The sequence below is a fragment of the Balaenoptera ricei genome, chromosome 18, assembly GCF_028023285.1.
Source record: "Balaenoptera ricei isolate mBalRic1 chromosome 18, mBalRic1.hap2, whole genome shotgun sequence".
NCBI classification, from domain to species: domain Eukaryota; kingdom Metazoa; phylum Chordata; class Mammalia; order Artiodactyla; family Balaenopteridae; genus Balaenoptera; species Balaenoptera ricei.
In genome coordinates this window covers 4,474,180-4,497,219 of record NC_082656.1, presented here as the reverse complement: position 1 = coordinate 4,497,219, position 23,040 = coordinate 4,474,180, and the positions used below count along the sequence as shown (strand labels likewise).

Genomic DNA, 23,040 nt, shown 5'->3' with positions numbered 1-23,040 from the left:
TTTCCATTCACTCCTGTAACCTGAGCTGATGAGGTCACACTTGCCTGCACTGGGGGTAGGCGGGGGCAGTCAAGGAACTAATGCAGAAAGGGGACACTGCTTTGCTCCAATTCAGTGTAAGAGGCACGACAACAGTGCTCGTTGATGCTAAAATCTAAAGAAACGTCTAGCCATGAGATTCTGTGTTCAAGACAATCCAAAGCACGAGGTCTAACATTCTCTCGGAGGGAGAAGGTCCACTCCAACCCAACCTCCACCAACAGGACTGTTTTTAATTTCAAGAGAAGTACACACATAAATCTGCCCAGCTCTGTGGTGCTTTGGAGAAATCACAAAAGGGAAGATTTAAATACCAGATATAGCAAAACCATTCCCAAAGTATTATCATGGTACCGAGTTTCCTCTTAGAATTCCATTAATGCTGAAGCAGCAACACCCCTCCTACACATCCATCTATTGACAACGCTGCACCAGGCTGGAATCTCTGACCTTCACGGAATTTTGTCACTTGAGACATCAGTAACTGTCTAGACCAGCGGTCCCCAACCTTTCTGGCACCAGGGACCGGTTTCGTGGAAGACAATTTTTCCACGGACAGGGGCTGGGGTATGGTTTCCGGACCATTCAAGCACATGACATTTATTGTGCACTTTATTTCTATTATTATTACATCGTAATTACATACAACTCACCACAATGCTGACAGGAGGCGGAGCTCAGGCGGTAACGCGAGCGACGGGGAGCGGCTGTGGATACGGACGACGCTTCGCTCGCTCACCAGACCCTCACCTCCTGCTGTGCGGCCCGGTTCCTAACGGGCCACAGACCACTACGGGTCCGTGGCCCGGGGGTTGGGGGCCCCTGGTGTAGACCACACAGCCCGATGCCCGCTGGGCTCAGTGTGTGCTCTACCGATCCACCCAGCACGGCGGTTCCCACCAGACACCCTGCTCCCCCATCACTTCCTTCTGTGCTTTGCTGGCACCTGCCCACTCCCTCTGCCCAAGCCAGTCTCGAGATGAACCATTCCTAGTGCTATATTTGATGCCTGATGGAACAAGTTGAAACTTTTCCCAAACGATTCCTCTAACAAAACAGAAGGCTCCCTGCAGCCCAGCGACTCAGCTGAACAAAAACAGAAGAGAACAAAGTCACACGCCGTCCAGCGATGAACAGAAAAGCAGGCGTGAAGAAATGCCCGACCTCGTGTGACATCCATATATGCGAACGAAAGCCGCAGTGCCGTATACTCTTTTCACTTCCCATATCAGCAAGGATTAAAACACGAAAACCCCCGTGTTGGCCAGGATGGGGCTCCTCAGGCACTCTGACACTTCACTGGCGCAAGTAGAAGCTATCAATGAAGCTTTTTTTAGACTGCAAAGGGTGCCCAAGATCAAATTAGAATCTCAGGAAAAAAATATGTATTTCCCAGAAGGTACTCTGTGATTGACAGCTGACACAGAAGTCAGTCTGGGATGCTGTTTAACGCTGGCGGAAACCAGAAGGGTCAGTGTGACACCCCCCAACTCCCCACACTTCCTGGCCACACGGTGACCAGGACGGACACAACCCAAAATGGGCCGGTCGGCTTCCGTCCCAGGAACGGGCATCTGAGAACCTGATTCTGGTTGACTCTCATCACGTGAGCTCGAGCGAAGGAAACTAAACTCACATCAAGAGCGTCATCTAAAGAAGTCCCGAGTTCCTGGCATATTCTCTTCCTGCTCAGCACACAAACGGCATCCGGATTCAGTGAGCTGACTCTCACTTTGAATTTCTCAAATTTATACTCTAGGATTATTTTCTGCTTATCTTCTTGTTTTTCCTAAACACCCTTCTCTAATCTTTCTAATTTCATAGTGGTGATTTCAACCAGTTTACTTGACGACCATATTGACTTCCTGTTTAAGAGCATGATGATCTACGTTTCTTAAACAGACTGAGTCTGGTGTAGCTAGATTCAACAAATCCCAAAACTCGCCCTCCACTTCAGGATACTATTCTGATAGGATTATAGGATTTCTGGTAAATTTTTTTAGGTTTTTTTTGTGTTTTTTTTAAGTCCTATAACAATTTTAAAATCAACGAATCCTGAAAGTAATTTCCCAAAGGGGGCAAAAAAAAGAATTATCGTCTTCTCATTTTTAAAACTCACTTTAATTTAATGGTAACTGCCATTCGCCAACAAATGAAGGCCAATTTTCTCTCATCATTTGTTCCATTATTTTCCAATCTGTTACAGAATTCTATAGACTACAGATGTGATGTGCCCTTCAAAATGTAAAGTCTGACTTTAGAAAATTAACACAGCCTTGATTGTCTTCTCCCATAATCATTCTGTCCAAGGCTCTCCCCCAACCTAACAATGAACACTCAGAAAGGGAAGAAGATATATACATACTTATTTCAAGCATAATAGTCAACTATGACAACACAAAGAATTCAAGCTTTCAAAGCACTTAATTCTGCTGAAGATGCAATCATGTAACATGCTTCGAAAATAATGCACTCTCCCATCCTGTTTTTAGAGAACTTTGAAAATCTAGACAATATGCTTCCTTTCAAAACACCAACTGCTTCCAGAGAAAAAGAAAGAAACAGACAAATGATCTTGCCAAGAACCATTTCTGCAGTTTCTCTTGGTAGAGTAGCCCTTTCAGTGGCTACAAAGATTTAAATTCAATCCTTGATTGGACTGATGATATACCACCTTTCATTTACTTAGAATTGAATTTTAGAACAAAAAAGAGCTTAGAGTACTCTAATTCAGTTGTTTCCAACTTTTGAAAGGACGAGGACCCCTCTGCAATGCTAAAAAATGTTAAGGATTCTTACAATAGTTGTGTCCAGTGATTGAGAAAGTAAAGAAAACCACCATGAGTACACAGTAATTTTTTAAAAGCCACCTGCAAACACCCATAAAATAGTAAAACATGAATCTAATTTTTTTTTATTACAGAGCCAGTTAACATCAGAACTAGGTCTAAAACCAAGTCTCCAGGCTTATGACACAGATGGGGTTCTAAGATTCCAGAGCGTCATTCATCACAGAGGAAGGCTTTCTCTAAGTATCCCCAACAATCCTCTTAGGAACTAGACAAGGCGATCTTAAAGTTCTTATGGGAAAACAAGCAAAGATACAGAATTCTGAAAAAGAAGACTAAAGAGTAGAGAGCATCCGTATCGGATACTGAGGCGCTGTAAAGCTACAGCGATTAATTAGCGTGGTGCTGAAATGCAGAAATGACTCATAATACCTAGGAACTCAGTATAAAATGGATGTGGCATTTCATATCACTGGAGTAAAGATTATTCATTAAATGCTACTGTAACAATCCATCGTGGAGGAGGGGGAATCAGAGTCCTTAGTTACTCTTCATGCCAAAAGTTCCAAATGGAACCAACAAAGGACCAGAAGAAACACAGAAGATTTTTTTTAATAATCTTGCAGTGGAGAAGGTCTTGTGAAACATGATTGAACAACAGAAGCCAAATGTTAAACTACTTGAAAAAATCAAATATTACTTCATTACTGAAAATCCTACAAACAAGGCCAAAATCACTCACCGAATGAAGCCCCTTCGGAGCGTTACAATTCTAACCATCAGACAAACCCAGATTCTCTGCCATCCAAGCACAGCACTCCTTCTGTTTGCCATACAATCCCAGATTACTCAGAAGATAGTTTTAAAACAATAAAAAATTAAATCTCACAGAATCCATGGAAATGACCTCAAACCTTTCTTTCTTGCCTAGCCCCTGTGGAGTGAGATTTCTACAGCACCACGCTCAGCTGTGACCTCTACTCACACTAGAAACCATCGGCAACACAGTAAGTCTTTCATTAGGCATTGGGGGGTCACAGTTTAACTTTAGCAAAACATACACATGGCAAAGCAACAGGCATCTTTTCAGAATAAGTCTGCTCTGGGATGTATGGTCTGACAGTCGGCATGCAGACTCAGCAGTGAGTGCTCACCTACAGTTTACAATGTCAACAGACACGATTGGGCGCCTGCTGCGTGCAAGCCAAACTCTAAGATGAAGAAGAACCAGTCTTCTGCCTTCCAGAAGCTTACCATCTAACTTATCAGTGAAACAAACCGTGAGGAACGGATGTCCTTATCAACAGCAGCAACATGTTTCAATTTTCGTATTTCCCCACGTGACTGAATAAAGCAAAATTACAGTTATCTAATGTATTACTTACAAGCAAATCCCTTCTAACCATGGGATTTTTAAAAAATTAGTTTATGGGTATACCTAAGTGACTCGGCCCCAAACCAGAAGGCACCCCGTAACAGCCTATCAGCTGAGTGGGTACTCTATCTGCAGGGTAATGTAAACAGCTGCTATTTAAACTCAATCATTCTTCAGTATCATATTGGTCCAGAAACCAGGCAATTTTTACTCCTTGTGGACTGTTCCCCTTTATCCCTACCTGGCATTCCGCCAAGTTCTCATCCATTCATTCTTTCTCTTTGACATGCAAATATTACCTGTTACAATTATGTATTCGCTCACTTCTGTCAATTTTTTCAAAGATTTTCTTCCTCTTTTGCTTCCCACACTATCACTTGGGAGGACGTTATGTATTTCATGATGAAAGCTCTGATTCAGAAGGAACCTGCCCACCCCCGCCCCGCCTCTCCCCAGAGGCCGAATGCTACTTCTCCATAACCTTGGCCTAACGGCACCAGCCGTCAGAACTATCAAAGGAGGAACTGTTTTCACTTCGTTCCATTTACAAAGACTTTGAAACAGTTCTGACTCTCTGTAGGATCATCTACAGGGCAATTCTGACTTTGCAAGAGATTCCAAAACCTCTTGTCCTGTATGTACCTTCAACACACAGATACTAGCAAGTGAAATCCCTGAATAATTATCTCACGCGTTTCTTTGCCGCCCATGAATGCTTCCCAGATAACATAAAACTGAGAAATATTTTATAAGTTCCTTATTTTAATTTGAGGAATGACTGAACTCAAGACAAATCATCCTTTTATCTGGTAATTATGAAGAAATGAATGAAATTATAAGTCAATTCCAATAAGCTGTCCTTCATAGTTTCTGTAATAAATAATTCTTTGGCTAACAACCAGACTCAATATTCGGCAGTGAATAGATCAAATATCGATTAGGTTAACAGAGGCCATACAGGCTCAATTCTAGATCCTATGAATACTGTTTCATAAAAATTATGTTCACTGCCTAGTACTGGAAATTAAAGTCACACTTTTACTCTAAAAATAAGCGCTCTAAAGAAGCACTCTTAGCAAGTATTTCCCGTGAATTATAGTAAGACACCCTCATTTGCCACAGTCAAAGATTTTCATAGTAAGATCTTTAAAATTCTGAGATGTTTCATTTGTATTCCAGCAGAAACCATCAGCCCTCAAGAAAAAGCAATAGAAAGGCTCCCCATTCTGTTAATTTACTGGTCCCCTGTGACTAAGCCATGATGAAGTGCCTTTGTTATAATGCTTGCTGGATCTCCATAATCCTGCAAAACCAAGGGTGTCTTTTTTTTCTTATTTTTTCCTGGAAGGGAGGAGGATGGTAGGAGAGCACCAGAGGTGCCACTTAAAAGTTAGAGATTTAACTAAACGTTAGGCAAAAATGCAGCATCTTCCAGGAGGTCAGAGATTCACTGCCCTGAGCCCAAAATGAACTTCACTGAACTGAGTTCTCAGGATCCTTTTGAGCAGATCACTTCCTGGTGAGCGGTGGCTTCTGCCCTCCAAACCTTTTCGGGCTACTGAGGTAGCAAACACACCGCTGAGGCCTGTTACCATCTGCCCCTACTATCCGAGGGGAATGAAGCGGTCCTGACAGCCTCCCGACCACAAAGGCAAACCTCAGGAAAGCAAGAGTGGCTCCACAAGACTGTCACAGCTTTAAGAAGGAAGAAGGGACATTCTACAGATTACAGAAGGATAATTTAAAGGCAGCTCCCAAGCCCCAGGACAGTGTGTTTAGGGCCACTTTTCTGAAAAACTGCCCAAAGAAGCAACAAAAACAGGAAATTCATAATTAAAAAAATAAATGCTTTTTAATAGAACAAGGAATTTTTAATGAAAACACCACCTAACATAAAAGAAGTGTGCTTGGGTTTGAGGATCCCTGGGCCCTGCTTCCCCCCTCACCTGTGCCGACTCTGACTATGACTTTCTCTGCATCTTCTGTGCGACCGTTTTGGGCACAGACAGAATAACAACAGGTGTACAGGAGAAAGGGCCCCCCACTGAATCAAGTCCTCAGCCAGCGTTACCCATTCATCCACTGCCTGAGGCCCAGGAGAACTTTTCTGTGTCTCATCCATTAAGGAAAATCATCCTACTTTTTCCCATCCTTGCTTGTCTCTGTTGCCCCTGGAACTTGCCCTCACACCAACTGGGACCATCTGAATAAAAAGCTCCCGTAGAGGACTGTTGTAGTCATCAAATTTGATCATATAATGAAGACACCTAACACGTAAATCATCAGACGTGCACTCTTATGAGAGCTGATACACGTTGCCCACGAACTCTGTCCAAGCCACGGCACCTTAGCTGTTACCCTCTTTTCACTAAGACCCCAGGCTGCAAATTATCACTTTGCATTCATTTCTTTCTGCCCCATTTTTAAACGTCCATAGAGGTGCCCGTCGACATCTTTCTTAGTGACTCATTATGCCCTCAAGGTATTGACCCTCTTAGGAGATCTGTTAACAGCTAGGAAGGACATCTAGGTTGTTCTGCCCTCTCTTCCAAGGTGTGGTCCCAAGACGCACACACAGGTCTGAAGGTTTCTTAGGAATTTTCTTGCTGTTGCTATTGTTCTTTATTCTGCCGATTCCTGGGCGATTTTTTACTCTCAGTACAGAAGTCAACCCTTCATTCAGTATTCACATGGCTTCCTTTACTCCTTACATCAACTCTGTGGGGCAGGCATTGTTTTCTTAGACAAGGAAATCAAGGCTCACGGAAGTTAAGAAATGGCCCCCAAACCACACAGCTAACAAACGGCAAAGCCAAGATGTGACCCCCAATCAGTCTGGCCCCAAACACCTGCTCTTGACTGGGTTGCCATTCTGTCTCTCATCAGGTCTGAGAAGCACTCAATCACCTAGCCCTGTGCACATCCCACTGTGCTCCAGAAACAAGACAGCATTTATTGGAAGTAGGTGAAAAAAAGAAAAGAAAAAAATAAGAATAGAAGCATTAAATGAGCTAGAAATGAGACACATACAGAAGGCATCCCTTAGATCCTGTACATCTGCTTCAGGTGAACCACAAATTTGGTTCAAGAACCTGTAAAGGGGAATCTAAGGTTTTACAGAATAGTGTCCGCAAGCCACACATCTACCAACTACTAAAAGAAAGTGCCTTTACTCCTGATTCTAAGACCTGGAAGCAATTCCAGCAAACATAGAGTCCACACCTACTGACATCTTATCCCAGGGGCTGAATAATCACCAAAGCATATTCCTCTTTCTTCAGTGTTCCAAATGGCCCCTCTGTTCTGATTCCAGAGCCTAGCTGGCATAGCATCATAGCAAATCACTGTCAAGGAAAGAATCTCTAGTAAATGGTCATTAAAAATAAAAAGCCAAGAAGCTCTGATTGTCTTCCATTGATAATATAACTTGGGACCCCTTGCCCACAGAGCAGTAGTTTTGTAACTTTTTTTTTTTTAACAAAATTTTCATCAGAATGCCAAGCAGCCAGAAGGGAGTAACTCTGGTTGGAACTAGAGTGAAAGCTTCCAACTGATTTCTTCATCGTAACTTCTCTGAAACTTGACAAGTCACTCAGGACTGTCCCCTGTCCTCCCCGACACTTACAGCTAACCCATCTCCTACTGCTTCCTTCAAAGTTTATCGCTTGTTTTCCTTCCAAAAGGAGCAATTAGCAGCAAAAGTAAAACTCGGGGTAGTAAGTCTATTAAATACATACATTCTTGAACATACATACAGGGTATCTCAGCAAATTAAGAAAACTGAAGCAATACGCAACAACTTTCATATGGCAGCAAGGAAATATTAGTGACTAAGAAAGTTATAAAACTATGCTAGATTTAACAGTGAGAGTATTAAAACATAACATTAGGATACAGCATTTACCGTTTATACATCTGGGGGAGAGGGAAGGAAAACATCAAAAAGCTCTGGTCAACTCAAACCTCTCTGGGTTTCTATTTATTCAACTTTCCTAAAATGTGATTTAACTAACTACTGTTCATATCCGTAACACTTCAGAAATTCTGGAACTTAAATTTAAATGAAATTTGCCGAATCTTATGATTTATTTTAGTACTTTCATGAGAAGACCAGGATGAATCAAATTTCACTCAATTTAGGAAAAGAAATCACATTCCATTCATCCAGATAAGGAAGGATTCCTCATTTCACCAATGACCAATGCCTGCAAAACAAACATCTTTAAAAAAAAAAAAGAAAGAAATTCCAAAATTACCAGAAATAATTTGAGGCTGACACTAGAATTAAAGGGGGGAAAAAAAGTCAACAAGCACCAAAATGTATTATATGAAATCCAACACTTCAGAAATAATATTTGAATGCTAACTGGACCTACAAACGCATATGCATCTAATGCTTGGCTGCTTTTATACAAAGCCCATTGAAAGTGGGATTCCATTCACTGAGGTTCTTTGAGACGTTCCTGACAGAAATAGAAACTGCACAAATTTTTAAGCTACTTTATGCTACAGCACTTCTGAGGGAAAAACAACATGAAAGCCAACTTTTGAACATATTCATATTAATAAAAACCTATCCTAATACCCTTCTAAATGGAAAAACTTAAGAGGTTATTTTTAAATGCAAATTTACATATTGGAAAGCCAAAAATACACAGTAAGAAATGACTGGAAATACAGGCATCTCTAATTTTCAACATCTACGGTTTTGGAAACGCAGTCAATCTAGAAATCACGTGTTTTCCGGCATGATTCAGTTTCATTTTTTCTGGGCTCATTCATTCGTTTCTGATGACCATGCACAATCAGTGGGCAGGCTAACCGTTAGGAATGCTGCCTCCTGGTGGAAAAGGGTCATCACAAGGGTATATATCGTGTCTAAAGATCACTGCAAGGTGGGGACAAAGAGGGAGCAAGATACAGAGAATCATGTTTTTCTTGTCTTTCATTCTTTTTCCCACAAAAGTTCAAAGAGACCAAAAAAATAATGGTAAAATAGGCACGGTGATAATGGATGTGAGATTGTTATATCTGCAAAACACCCCAAAATATAAATGTCTCCTCAGCAAAGAGAACTGTTATTTTCAACCTTATTTCCTATTCTTGGCACTTCAGTTTAACATTTGTCTGGAATCAGGCTACTCACCTATGTAATCCATGGAACATTAAAATATTTGAATTTTGTCTGTCTACCATCTCAAATTACTCAACGAAAGGAAAGCAAAAAAAATAATAATTAAATAATTTGCTTATAATGAATCATCACCATCCCTCCCCTTCTCTAGCTTGGATATTTTATTTACTTTTGTATTTTAATCTAGTTTCTCTCTTCTTGTTGTTTTACAGTTTCACAATAGAAAGACAGTTCCACACAATTATCATTCTAAAATTCTATAGTCTAAAACACAGTCAACATAAATAGGTACATAGATGATTTCCATCATTTCCTTTAAACTCATTTCCGTTTTTCCTCTCACTTTTAACCTACCAAACCAAATTATTACTGAATAACATTTTAGCCTCAGACAACCTCTCAAATGTTTCTTTGAAAAGATGAATGTTAATTTTAAAATAAATGCTTTTCACCTCTCTTTAAAAAAATAAAAAATAAAACACAGTCACAGATCACTTTTCGACAATTTTGAGGTTAAGTTCTACCTAGATGGTAGGAGATTAACAAAACTGACAAACCTTTAGAAAGACCACCAAAAAAAAGGAGAGAAATCACAAGCTGGTAAAATCAAGAATGAAGAATAGACACTGATCACTACCAACCATAAAAACTTCACAAGGATTATGAGGGAATACTCTGAAGAAGTTTATGCCACCAAACTAGACTATTTAGATGAAAAGGAAAATTCCTGGAAACATACAAATTAACAAAACTGACTTAAAAAGAAAGAGATAAGCTGAATAAATGTATAGCAAGTTAAGAAATTGAATTAGTAATTAAAAATCTTCCCACAGAGAAAACCTCAGGCCCAAATGACTTCACAGGTGAATACCTAAAAAACAAATACCAATCTTTCACAAATTTTTCTAGAAGAGGAAACACTTCCTAACTCATTCTATGAAACCAGTTTTATGCTGACACCAACACCAGACAAAAATAGCACAAGAAAACTACAGATCAATATCCTTCATGAATTAGATGCAAAAATACTCAACAAAATATTAATAAATCAAATCTAGAAACACAGAAAAAGAATTACATACCATGAACAAATGGGATTTATCCGAAGAATGCAAAGTTGGTTTAACTTCCAAAAATCAATTAGTACTATATGTCATATTAATAAAAGACAATACTACATGGATGTCTCAATAGATACAGATTTTTCTTCCACAAAATCCAACACCCATTTGTGGTTAAACACTTCCAACAAACTAAGAATTGAAAAAAATTTCCTCAACCTGATAAAGGGCATCTACGAAAACTACAACTAACATCATACTGAATGACTGAATGCTTTCCCCTTAAAAACAGGAATAAGGCAAGAATGCCCATTCTATTCAATATTGGAAAGTAAGTTTCACCCGGTGCGGAAGGCAAAAAAGAAAGAAGGGAGGGAGACCATCCAGATGGAGAAAGAAGTAAAATTATCTTGCTAGTCAATTTCATGACTAGTGCGTGTCATGATCCTATATGTAGAAAGTCCTAGGGAATCCACAATGACACTACTAGAACCAAAAGACAGGTTCTACAAGGTCACACGACACTAATCAGTACACAACAATCAAATGCAGTGACCACAAAGAGGAAGCACAAAGGGGTTTCTTTGTGGTGACAAACGGTCCACAACTCAACGGCAGTTATGTGAATCTATGTATGAGATTAAGGCACACAGGACACACAAATGAGTGTGCGTACAAACTGGTGAAATCTGAGTACGGTCTACAGATTGTACCCATGTCAATTATCTGGTCTTGATAGCGTACTATAGCTATGTAAGATGTTACCACTGGGGGAGTCTGGGTGAAGAGTACATGTGGCCTCTCTGTTCTACTTCTGCAACCTCCTGAGTCTACAACTGCCTCCAAATAAAAAGTTAATTTTTTAAAAAATCAAGTGTTTTTCTATAAAACAGCAACAATCAAAAATGAAATTAAGATCCTCAGGTAATTCTTCTGTGCAAATTTGGGAACTACTGTCTTATACCTTTTTCAAGACGGCAAGAACAGAAGTTACATAAGCATATGACATACCATCATTCCGAAATATGTTATCAGTAAAATTCCCAAGTTTGTCTACACATTAGAAATCACCTAGAGATTATTTAGAAATTTCAAAACCTATGCAACATACCAGACCACCTAAATCGCAATTTCTGGGACTAGGACACAGGCATCAGTACTTTCTAAAAGTCTGCAGGTGAACCACTGTCGTAAGAAGCAACAATATTTTTGTTTAGAATCTCTTACAATCTACAACCTCAGAGAGCTGTTGCTCACGAGTGACACTTATCAATCTTTAACTCATTAGAAATTAAGGCAGAAACGTTTTAAATATTAAATCACTGAAAAGGACAAAATAAACTTACGTGTTAACATAAATATATCTTTAAAGAAAAATAACTATATTTCTCAAGACAAAAAATTATTGGCATGATTATATTTTTGCAAGTTTTTTAATGTCTGGCTTAAGAGAAGGCAGCTAGATGTTCGTATCTGCTTTCTGAATTCAATCTGTTGCGATATGTTGTTTTGGTTGCAGTATATGAAGAAGATTTGGTCTCATACAGATCTCTGGTTGAAAACAGGAGTGTTTAATAGTCTTTTCAGGTAATTGTGGCTCCATCACGTAGCCTCTGAAAAACACACTGCATACTATGAGAGAATGAAAGTAAGAAGGGCAGAGAATGTCTTAGTATAATTATGAAAATAAGTATGATCTCACTGACCCCTAAAAAGGTCCTGGAGACCCCCCAGGAGTCCCCGGACCATACGTAGAGACTTGTTGGCTTAAAGTATAGAAGAAAGGAAGACTAATAAGGTCTTATGCTTTACAGAGAGATAGGACTTCGCTGAAAGATGGGCAAGTAAGTGTAGAATTAGACAGGGAGAAGGAGGGAAAAGCTGGCTCAAAAACCAAGTTGATTTTCACTGAGAACATTAATACCTAAAAATGAGTCAAAATAAAACTAGACACTAGCTGAAAAGGAGAGCTATATCCAAACGTGAGCATAAATGTAATCTATAAGATAAATTCAGGTATTAAAAAATTCCAGATTGCCAAGGTGAAACAGATTTTTTTTAATTACATTAAAAATCATTTACAATAGACTCAAATGTCCCCTTCCATTTCTTTTTCTACTTAAGTTTTAAAGACTTTTTTCTCAGAAGTATTTCACATATACAGAAAGGTTCACAGCCCCCAAAATGTACAGCTTGAAGAATTATCACAAAGTGGACAAACCCAAGTAACCACCATGGAGGTCATAAAACAGGACACTGCCAGCTACCTCAGAAGTGCTCTCCATGCCCCACTCAAGTATTAATCCTTTATTCTTCCCAAAGGTAATCGCCTTCCTCACTCCTAACACCCCTTTTTAATTTTATCTAAGTGAAATCTCACAGTTATGGACTCTGTTATGTCTAGTATGTTTTGCTCAACATTAAATTTGTCAGATCATTGTTGCATGTAGCTCAATTTTTTTCATTTCTATCACTGAATAAGGTATGACTACACCACAATTCACTCAATCATTCTTCTGCTGATGAACATCTGGGTTGTTTCCAAACGGGGCTATTACAAACAATGCTGCCGTGAACACCAGCATACACAAATCTTGGTAAAGTCATGCATTTCTGCTGGGTGTATGTACACCTAGGAGAGAGATTCTGGCTCATAAGGTATGTGTATTCTCAGCTTTCGTACACAACGCCTGTCAATTCTCCAACATGTTTGTGCCATACACACCCATTGGTCAGGGATACGAGTGCCGTCGCCCCATGTTCTCCATGCTGCAGACCGCTGGTCTTTTCCATTTTAGCCAATCTGATGACTCTACGGTGGTAGCTCAGGATTATTTCAATCCGCACTTCCTGATTCCTAATGAGTTTAAGCTTCTTTTCATATGTTCACTGGTCATTTGTATGTCTGCGTATTTGTATATTTGTAAAGTGCTTGTTCAAATCTCTGAGCCATTTTTCTGTTGGATTATCTAGCTTTCTTATTGATTTCTTCTAGTTCTTTAAATTCTCTAGGTAGGAGACATGTCAGTTTACATGATTCAAACATTCTCTTCCAGTCATTGGATTATGTTTTTTAATCTTAATGGCATATTTTCACAAACAGAAGTTCTTAATTTAGTTCAATTTAGCATCTATTCATTCATGGTCAGGGCTTTCTATTTAAGACATTTTTCCCTACTCTAAGCCATGAAGCTACGCTATATTATTTTTTACCTTTCATCTTTAGATCTACAGTCTGTCTGGCACTGATTTCTGTGTATGTTATAAAGTAAGGGTCAAGTGTCATTTATGGACATCCATCTCAAGGATCACACACCAATGACCAAAAAGACCATCCTTTCCAAACTATTTTGCACTTAACATAATCAAATGTCTACACATGTTTGGTTCCGTTTCAGGGCTTTCTGTTCAGTTTCATTCGTCTGTTTGCCCACACTTGTGCCAATACCACACGGTCTAGAATATTACAACTTTATAAACTCTTGATATCTGATAAGTCCTGCCACCTGTTGTTCTTCAAGGATGTCTTGAAATTCTTTGCCCTCTACATTTAAATAAATTCTAGAAACAGATAGTCAATTTCCACCTCCTAAAATTTTTTCATGCTATGGACTAGGGTTGAACAGTATCTATAACAATTTAGGGTGAACAGACATCTCTATATTTAGTCTTTCATACCATGAACATGGTATATTCCCTCTTTTCTTACCTGTTCCTTAAATTCTCTAAATATTTTATGGTTTCCTATGTAAAGGTATTATAAATTTCTTGCAAGTTCTATTCCTATATATTTGGATTTTTAATGCTATTATAAGTAGTACCTTTATTAACTTCATTTTCTAATTGTTCATGGCCATAGAGAATCTAGCAACCATGCTAAAGACACATCTTAAGTCTAATAACTTACACGGATTCTTTTGGATGTTTCTGCATACACAATAGTTTCGCCTGCATGTACCGAATTTTTTTCCTCTTTTCCAACTCTAGTATCTTTTATTTCTTTTTCTTATCTTACTGCAATGGCAAGAACCTACAACATAATGCTGAATAAATGTGATAATTACAAGCATCCTTATCTCATTTCCAATTTTAGAAGATAACTTTTCATTATTTCAACACTAATATGATATTTGCTCTAAGTTTTCTTACCGATACTCTTCCTAGTTTGCTTAAAAGTTTTTCATCATGAATAGATATTAAATTTTAGTGTTTCCTGCATCTAATGATGACTGTATAGTTTTTTTCTCCATCATTAATATGGTGAGATGCGTTGGATTTGTTGAATGCTAAACCGACACTGCATTCTAGAATAAACACAAATTGCTCATGACATATTATCATTTTATGTTGATAGATCTAATTGTTATTTTTTAGGATTTTTGCAAGCATGTTCATGAATGAGACTGTCTTATGATTTTTTCCTTGTAATATCCTTGACAATATTAGATATTAAGATTATGCTGGCCTGGCAGGACTTTCAGGCTCAGAGGATTTTGTCCACCTGATTCCAAATCTCCTCATACATTCTCCCTCCAAAACATCCACAAGGAGAGCAAAAAAATCCACATACGATCCATGCCTTCCAGCATTAATATAGGAGGCAGAATACAACGGCCTTCAAATTATCTGTAAGTGGAGGAATAAACTAACTGAATTCCAACAGAGCTTCCAACACACACCACTGCAAGCCTAGAAATGCTTCTCGTGCTGAGTCACTGACACGCTGCATTATCCAAGTAAGCCCACCACATCTAAAACACCAACTTGGGAGGCTCAACCACCACTGAAAGTACAGGTTTTGTTGTTTTAATTCCTGATCCTCATGTAGTTTTGATTCTCATTATTTATATACAGCTTTATTATTGTGAGTATTTCCTATAAGTTCATTCAAATCTTTATTTAATGGCAGACAAGACAGACAAGCCCCCACTGCTTATGTGCAATAAAATCATAAGCATCTCAAACAGTAAAAATTTGGATAAAGTATACATTCCATTTAAAAAAAACTGTACATGGAACTTTTACTTATACACAGTTGATCTAAGTTATATCAGTGTCCAAAAAGAGAAAAAATGCTGAGTAAATATTAAAATGCAGGGCAATATTGTTTGTCTCAAATGAAATTTCACTATCAGTAGCAACCAAATAGCCTAAGAAATAAAGCCACAAACTTCTGAACTGCATAGCAGAAAAAGTAGCCATAAATGTAGTTTAAAAGAAAAATTCTGTCCTAAACCCTTTAATGCCTAATCCCTAATACAATTCTTTCAAATGATACCCTGAAGTTTTGTCATGGCCATAATTTTTTTTTTGGAGGGGTAGAATGGAAGGAACTGGGCATATTGGAAATGGAAGAAGTCTTTAATTAGCCTATGTGACGCAATGGACAAACAGCACAGAAGCTGCGCATTTTTAATTACAGCTCAGATAGGGACTTCATTATCGCTGATAAGCCCTGTAACCATTCAAAATTACAATGCCAATTTTTAAAAAGAAGTAACGTTTTAATAATCTTCCTCCCTGGGATATCTCAAAGAACAATTCCCACTTTAGTCAAGCCTTTGGAAACAAAGTTGTTTGCAGTGTGTAATTAAAATCTGAAGGCAGGTGACTGGGGAATTTGGGGATTTCTGTGACTGCTGGTTTTTAAACCAATAATCAAGGTAGTTAACTCTAAAAGGTGTACAAAAATGGGAGACAAATCCTATGGAAAACTAAGAACCAAGATATGTTTTAAATCTACAGGGTTGGTTATAAAACAAATGTTTTTCTATTTCTATTGAAACAGACGAATGTCCTGTTCTGAAAAATTACAATCATGCCCCCAAAATTAAGATCTTACTTTGCAGAGATGGAAAGTGAATCTATTCCTCCCCTTTCTGGGCTGCGGACAGCCTCGCACAGGATGAGACCAACATGAGCACAGGCTCTATCTCCTTGCAACTTTCTGGTTAATGTCATCCCCTTTGGATTGGATATTTTGCTCCCTCCTGTTTGGACACTATTCATTCTTTCCATGCACCACAGGGAGTAATTCAAATCCATGGCCTCTCCTTAAGCGTACACTCTAACCTGAGGAAAGAATATCACCCAGCAAAGAGTAACAAAGTCAACTGAAAGCTGTTATCTGCCTAGGTAATTCCCTAACACAGGACTACATAAGGTAATAGGCAAAAACCAAAACCCCCTGTGTCATACACATATTTTGAGGAGCTGAAAAAATAAGTGTGACATTAGTAGGGCAAAATGACTCAGATCAAGTTTTTAAAATTACATAGTAGGGGTAGTGTTCTGTTTAGGTCATGAATCAAAACTTATGACATATTCAGTCAATGAAAAAAAATCTGTTGAAGCTCTTCTATGTGCAAAGAATAGACTATTTCACCCACTTAGCTGATAAAATATGGCTACATGCGTTGTAGTTCACAATCAATCATATCCATACTTTTACATTACAACAGAATTTCACTGAACTGTTCGCGTGCACAAAAACAAGTACCAGCACTCAATGAGAGGATGCTATGAGATGAACTAAAATGCAACGGTTGCAGTAGGCGATGCAATCTTTGGATTGCACTGGAGCACAACTTTTACAGGTCCAATACGGTTTTCAGAAATCAGAAGTACTCAGAGACCAAAGGTCACATCAGCAGGGGGAAGACAACATGTGTTATCACTTCGAGCTAAGGCTATGACCTAATGAGGCCTTTACCTGAGGTTATCTGACAAAGGCAGACAGGCCTATCAAACAGGCACCACGCTGGCTGGTTGTTGACCACGAGGAGTTTACAGTTAAGTGAGCAGGACAATCGACCCTCTGCCTCACCTCTCTAGCTTTTGACAACAGGAGCTTGGCTGTATCAACAGTTATCACCAGTAACTAGCATGACACATAGCAGGCACTCAAACACGTGTGGACCTCCTGAAAAGAACCAGAAAGCAAAAGCTGAACGAAAAAAAGTAAAATAAATAAAACATTGAAAAAGTTCAAGAATATATAATACAGCTGAAGACATCTTTACATTAATTTCAAGACCACTGTTCCAGAAGGTCAAAGGGCATCCCAACAACAGGAGCAAGGGACAATCTCACTCGTACAAAGTTCAGAAATGATCCCAGATGCTGTGCTCAGGGTCAAGGCCCAGAGGCTCTAGTAGACCTGAAAGGTGGGAAAATACCCTGGGATGTTTGGGACATTTAAAATTAAAAAAAAAAAAAAAAAAAGTCAACAGAAGCAAAGAGCTAACCTCAAAGAGAACAGGCACAGGTCCGGGCAAGAAGAAACACAACAGGGTGGCTCTAAAGGTCAGGACTGAAATCCGAGTATGGAAAAATATTCTAATCTAGGGACATCTATTAAGTTAGGAGGATAGGCTCTGACACGAAACAAACAAGATTGGCCTTGAGGTAAGTGGCTGAGAAAGCACCGCCAGGACAGGGCAGCAACGGAGAGGACGTCACAGATAATGTGACCCCAGAGGACACCAGGACCTGGAAATAGACAAGGCTGTGAGCACATAAACCCACCCTTAGAAGGACCACCCGCCCTAGGAAAAGCACGCCTTAAAAGGAAAACAGCATCCTAAAAAGATTGTTTTTAATAAAAGAAAACAAAGTCACTGTTAAAAAAATTCCACCCTGCGCCAGACGTTCCTCACTAGTGAATGCCCTTCTCTCCTCTTCAAAATCCAGCCTCCTTTGACTGGCTTCACCCCCTTAGCACCATCACCCCTTAATCCACGGCAATAAGGCTCCACTGTGATGCCTCTTGCCGAAATCAGTAATTACATCCTAGGGCTAAAACCAAAGGAAATTTTGAAACCACCATCTAGCAACCTCTGTCTAGCAACCTCTCTCTCTTGGCACTTTAATATGCACAAATCCCTCCATTAAAAGAGAAAAAAAAGGTCCCCCTTCACCCACCCTCCTCTGTCACCCTTCAGCACCGGCACACTTTGCGGCCCCCGCTCACTAGGAAACCCTCTTACAAACCATCCATCTCACTCCTGTCCCCAGCACTGTGTCATCACTGCCGTCAGCTATGTTACAATGACCTGGCTGTTGTCATCCCTCTTTGCTGAGGTTTTCCTGGACCATGGCTTCCCAGACACCAATCCTTTCAGTCTCAACGTGGGAGCCCATCTTTTAAACACAAGAGTCCTTCAGATCCCATTCTCCTCACTCCTTTTCTTTACGCATGCTCTGCACAAGCTTCTTGAATCTACTCCATTAACAAAGGCAGAGGTTCTAGAACTTTCTCTTCTCACTGCACCCGTTCACTCAGCCCTGATTGCAAGGAGAAATGCCTACTGAGTAATGGAACCATTAGATACGTGCAAATAACGAGTATCTATGTCCTAGCAACTTAGTATCCATTGGAAAGCAGCACACTTCAACTGAGAGAAAATGGGTATTTCACTTCTCTCTTCAATAAAGCACAAACAGCATAATTTCTCACACCTTGGGGTCAGACTGGATGGCACCTCCCCCGTTCCCTGGTCCACACCGATCTGCACGCAGAACAGCAAGCAGTGAAACCCCAGCTTCGCAAAGATGACGTCATCAGAAGGAACGTGACATAAACTCGTGTAGAAACCGTCCACTCCTCTGAGCAGGCAGGTCCCGCAGGGCTGACAGCTGTTTGCACTGCTGAGCGCCCTTCATCGAACTCATACTCCCTGCGAGTTCACTGTGGCAAACAGTTTGGGAACCGGTGCTGAGAACTCTCACACGCGTGCCTCCGGTCCAGACACCTCCCAGTATCCGGATCCCAGTGTAGCCACTGACCGCCGCGTCCCGCAGGCACCTTGAACTTGACAAGGGCAGCATCTTTCCCCCAAACGGCTCCGGCCGTTTCCGTCACCCAGAGGGGAGGCCAGGCCCCTCCTAACGGGCCTCGCAGGGCCACCCCTCCTCCTGCCACGCGGCGCCCCGGCCCCCTCCCCCCACGCCGCCCTGACCTCGGCTCTAGCTGCTCCAAAGCCTCGTGTCCCCGACAGGCCTCTGTACCCTCTCCTTCCCCCCTGGCACTTCTGGGGGCGCCTTCCTCGTCTCTCCGAACCGTCCCCAGGCTCGCGTTTCTGGTCATCCTGGGAGCTCCGCGCGGGCCCGTTCGGAGCACACTGCACCGTGACCAACAGCTCCCACGGTCCCAGATGCCGCCGAACCGGGAGCTCATCCGGGGCCCACGGAGGCACCTGCTTTGCTGCCCTGTGTCCCCGAACACCCCGTGAACCCTGGAGTTCGCTGAATGAATGAAGCGGTCCGGGCACTCGCGGGATGCTCCACGGCCCTCACCGCGGGCTCTGCCTCAGCAGCCGCCGCGTCGCACGGGAACCGTTCGTCTCGGCACACCATGAGCATCCTGAGAGCTGTCGTCTCTTATTTCTGCAATCCCAGCATTGAAACAGCAGCGCCCGGTACTTCGCAGGCCTCCACTAAAGGGCTTTTGAATAAAAAAGGCGACTACCCCATGGCATTACGTGCGGTTACCCCTGGAGAAAGAAACAGGACCAGACGGGGGGCGACAGGACCGGAAGGAAGGGGGAACTCAGACTTCCTGCTCCACTTATCTCTACAGTGATAGTAAATGTATGTTACAACATGGCTATTTACGCATTGCTGGTCTACGATATTCCTGCATTACCAGCCTAAAATGAAATCAGCTGGGAAGAGAACCAGCTGGGAAGAGGCATGCATGGGTCCCAACGCCAAGAGCAGCTCCCGAGAACATCTGACCTCAAAGAGGAAAACCAGGCCCTGAGAAAAAAAAAAGGACTGAAAAGAGAAGTCGAACATCTGCAGTCTGTCCAGCCATATGGAGGCGCTCCCAAGAAAACATAAGGAATGATAGCAGCCTGTGAGTGGAAAACACAATCTCGAATATTCTTCAGAGAAGGTCCTGGGAACTCTTAAAGACCATTAGCAGCGGCCCACGAGCTATATGTTGAATACTTATAACAGGCAACTATTTCAATCAAAACGTTCCAATAACCAGAAGGTTCCTTACCACATGAAGGCTTCCATGGGAACGGTAAGGCACGTCTACAAGGACACACTGAGGAGAGATGGGTGCTATGATGTTGGCAGGACCGCTCGGCAAAGTGTGTTTTTCCACCTTTATTTTCAGAATTTTGTAAAAATGGTGTAGCACATCATTACCTATTAGGTCATAAATTTGAGGCAAACAGAGAAAACAATGCTATAATGCAACTTCATGTCAGCAACCAGAAATGCAAGAACAATTTTCATAAGGAGATAGTTCCAGAACAAGCTTCTTTTCACTGTGTTAAGAAAACAGAGACTACAGGTCAGACGGGAACTATATAAAGCCAACCAAACTTTCCAACCTAGTGAGCTTGAAACATCTGAAAAGACACAACTCTCATGAATATCAATTAAGGAGGTCTTTAAAAAATGAAGAAAAATGACTATGACGTGGACACTCTTAGGAAGGAGACCAGACACACAATGAGAACTGCCTATGGGAAAGGCCAAACCCGGCTTTCTTTCGTTTAACCTCTCAAGTAGATAAAAGAACTAGCTTTAAAGAATCTCTGCATTGTTTCACTGCTAGAAAAGGAAAGTTGGGTAAAGCACGTACAAAAAGAAGCAACCAGCGTTCAATAGAATTTGCCCTAGAGGCAATAGAGAAGTAAGTCAATTATAACACTTTGAACCTAGTTTTGACAGAGAAGCAGACATTTTAAGTTTTAGACAAACCTAATTTTTTTAAGATGCAAAACATTTCTAATGGCTGGCTCCTGCCCTTAAAAAATGTGTTTTCCGATTCTTAATCTTTCAGGCCCCACGATGCATTTGATTTGAAGAGCTTCAAAGCAAAAACAGGCCTTTTTAATTGTCAGTTGTTAAAAACTTAATAATTACTGCTGGTAATAACTGAGAATTTAAAATTCATCCCCAAATGAGAAAGAATTCCTATTCCGCCCAATAGCAGCTAAGAAACGAGATGCTCCGTTCATCCTTAAACCCACAGCTGAGTTTCTTAATAATTAAGAACTCTGCTCTCCACCAGGGAACTCTCCCTTGCACAGAAGCTGAACCAAGAAGAAATCGCCATTGCCGGTTAAGCAACACACACGGAGAGGCAAAGGCTTTCCCCTCGCCGAAGCCCCGGCGCGGAGGAGGCGCCAGAGCCGGGCCCCGCCGGGAGAGCATCCTGGGAGGACGCATCCCGGCCCGCGGGCCCCGGCGCTCCCCGTCCCCCCGCCCCGCAGCGGGCCGCTCGCAGGCTGCCGACCCCTTCCCGGCACCCGGAGCCCAGCCCGGCTACCAAGGCCGGGACCGGGACCCCGGGCGCCCGCAGCCCCAGGGGAGGGAGCACCGGCCGCGGGGAGGGCGAAGCCTAGGGGATAGGGCTGGACCCGGGCGGCGGGCACGCGGGGACTGGGCCAGGTGCGGCGAGATCGCACGCAGCCCGGAGGGACGCGAGGCTCCCGGACGCGGGGCAGCCCCGGGCCCGTGCGTGCGGCGCGGGCCGAGGCCCGGGCGCCACCTGCGGCCGGGATGGCGGGCGCCTGTCCCGCAGCCGGGCGGCGCACACCGGGGCCGAGGGCCGGGGGGCGGCGCGGGCGAGAACGGCGCCGGGCCGCGCGGCGACGGCGGGTAGCCCGGGCCGGCGCGGGAGCCGGCGGGGAGGATGCGCCGGGCTGCAGGGCGGGCGCGGGCGGCGGCGCGGCCGCAGTGGGCCCCACCGCCCGCCCAGCGCCCCGGCGATGCAGCAAGTTCACTTGGCCGCGGGGCTGCGGGGCCCGCGCCCGCCTCTGCCTGCGGGGCAGCCGCCCGGCCCGAAGCCGAGCAGCGCAGGGGTCAAGGCCGGGGACAGGGAGTCGGCCGGCCGCAGCCCGTACTCACCGGTCCGTGGTTCCGCCGCCGTCGCCGGCGCCTCGCTCCCAGCTCCATGGTCCCGCCGCCCCGCGGCCGCCCGTCGCCCCCTCCCCTCCCCGCACCGCACCGCACCGCCCCGCACGCAGCGGCGCCAGCGACGCCGCCTCTGGCCCGGCCACGGCCGCGGCCACGCCCCCTCCCGGCGGGGGGCCAGGCCGGAGCAAGAGGGGGGCCCAGCGCCTGCTCCACCAACCAGGGCCGGCTCACCGGCCGCTGCTCCCGGATTGGCGAGCGCCCCGGCCAATGGGGGCGCGGCAGGAGCGCGGCGCGTCGGCGCCGGGGGGCGGGGGATTGCGGAGGAGGTGGCTCTCGCCCTTCGTCCTCCGCCCCCGGGTCGGGCTGAGGCTTTGGCCGGAGTCCCTCCCAGAGTGGACAGGTAGGGACTCTTTGGGCAGAGCTTAGCCTGGGGGCCGTGCAACGCCTCCGCTTACGATGTTCCACTGCAGTCCCTTTGGGTTTCCACCCTATACCCTAACCTTCCCTGGGTTTGAGGGCTCTTGGAGACACAGGTCCATCTACCTGTGTGCTGCAGAGTTGAGGGTTCACAACCCTGAGAGGATTACAGCCATGCCCTCGGTTGGTCTTAATGCCCTTCTCAAATCCGTCAGCACTCTGCCTGCAGAATCTTCTCATTCCCTCTGCAGATTCCTCTCTTCTTATCCGCCCCCGACTTGAGTCTCCCTCCGCCCAGATATGAGAGAATCCACAATACCTATTAAATACAGGGTATCCCTT

General features: G+C 43.0%; 1 protein-coding gene across 3 annotated transcripts in view; it reads right to left on the bottom strand.

Annotated features, from left to right (window-relative positions):
- Window positions 1-22,356, bottom strand: part of WASF3 (WASP family member 3) — a 93,516-nt gene extending 71,160 nt beyond the window's left edge. For all 3 annotated transcript variants that reach the window (XM_059903470.1, XM_059903471.1, XM_059903472.1), the window contains exon 1: window positions 22,273-22,356. The gene's annotated coding sequence lies outside the window, so the exon portion shown is untranslated. The remainder of the gene's footprint in view (window positions 1-22,272) is intronic.
- Between the last annotated feature and the right edge of the window lie 684 nt (window positions 22,357-23,040).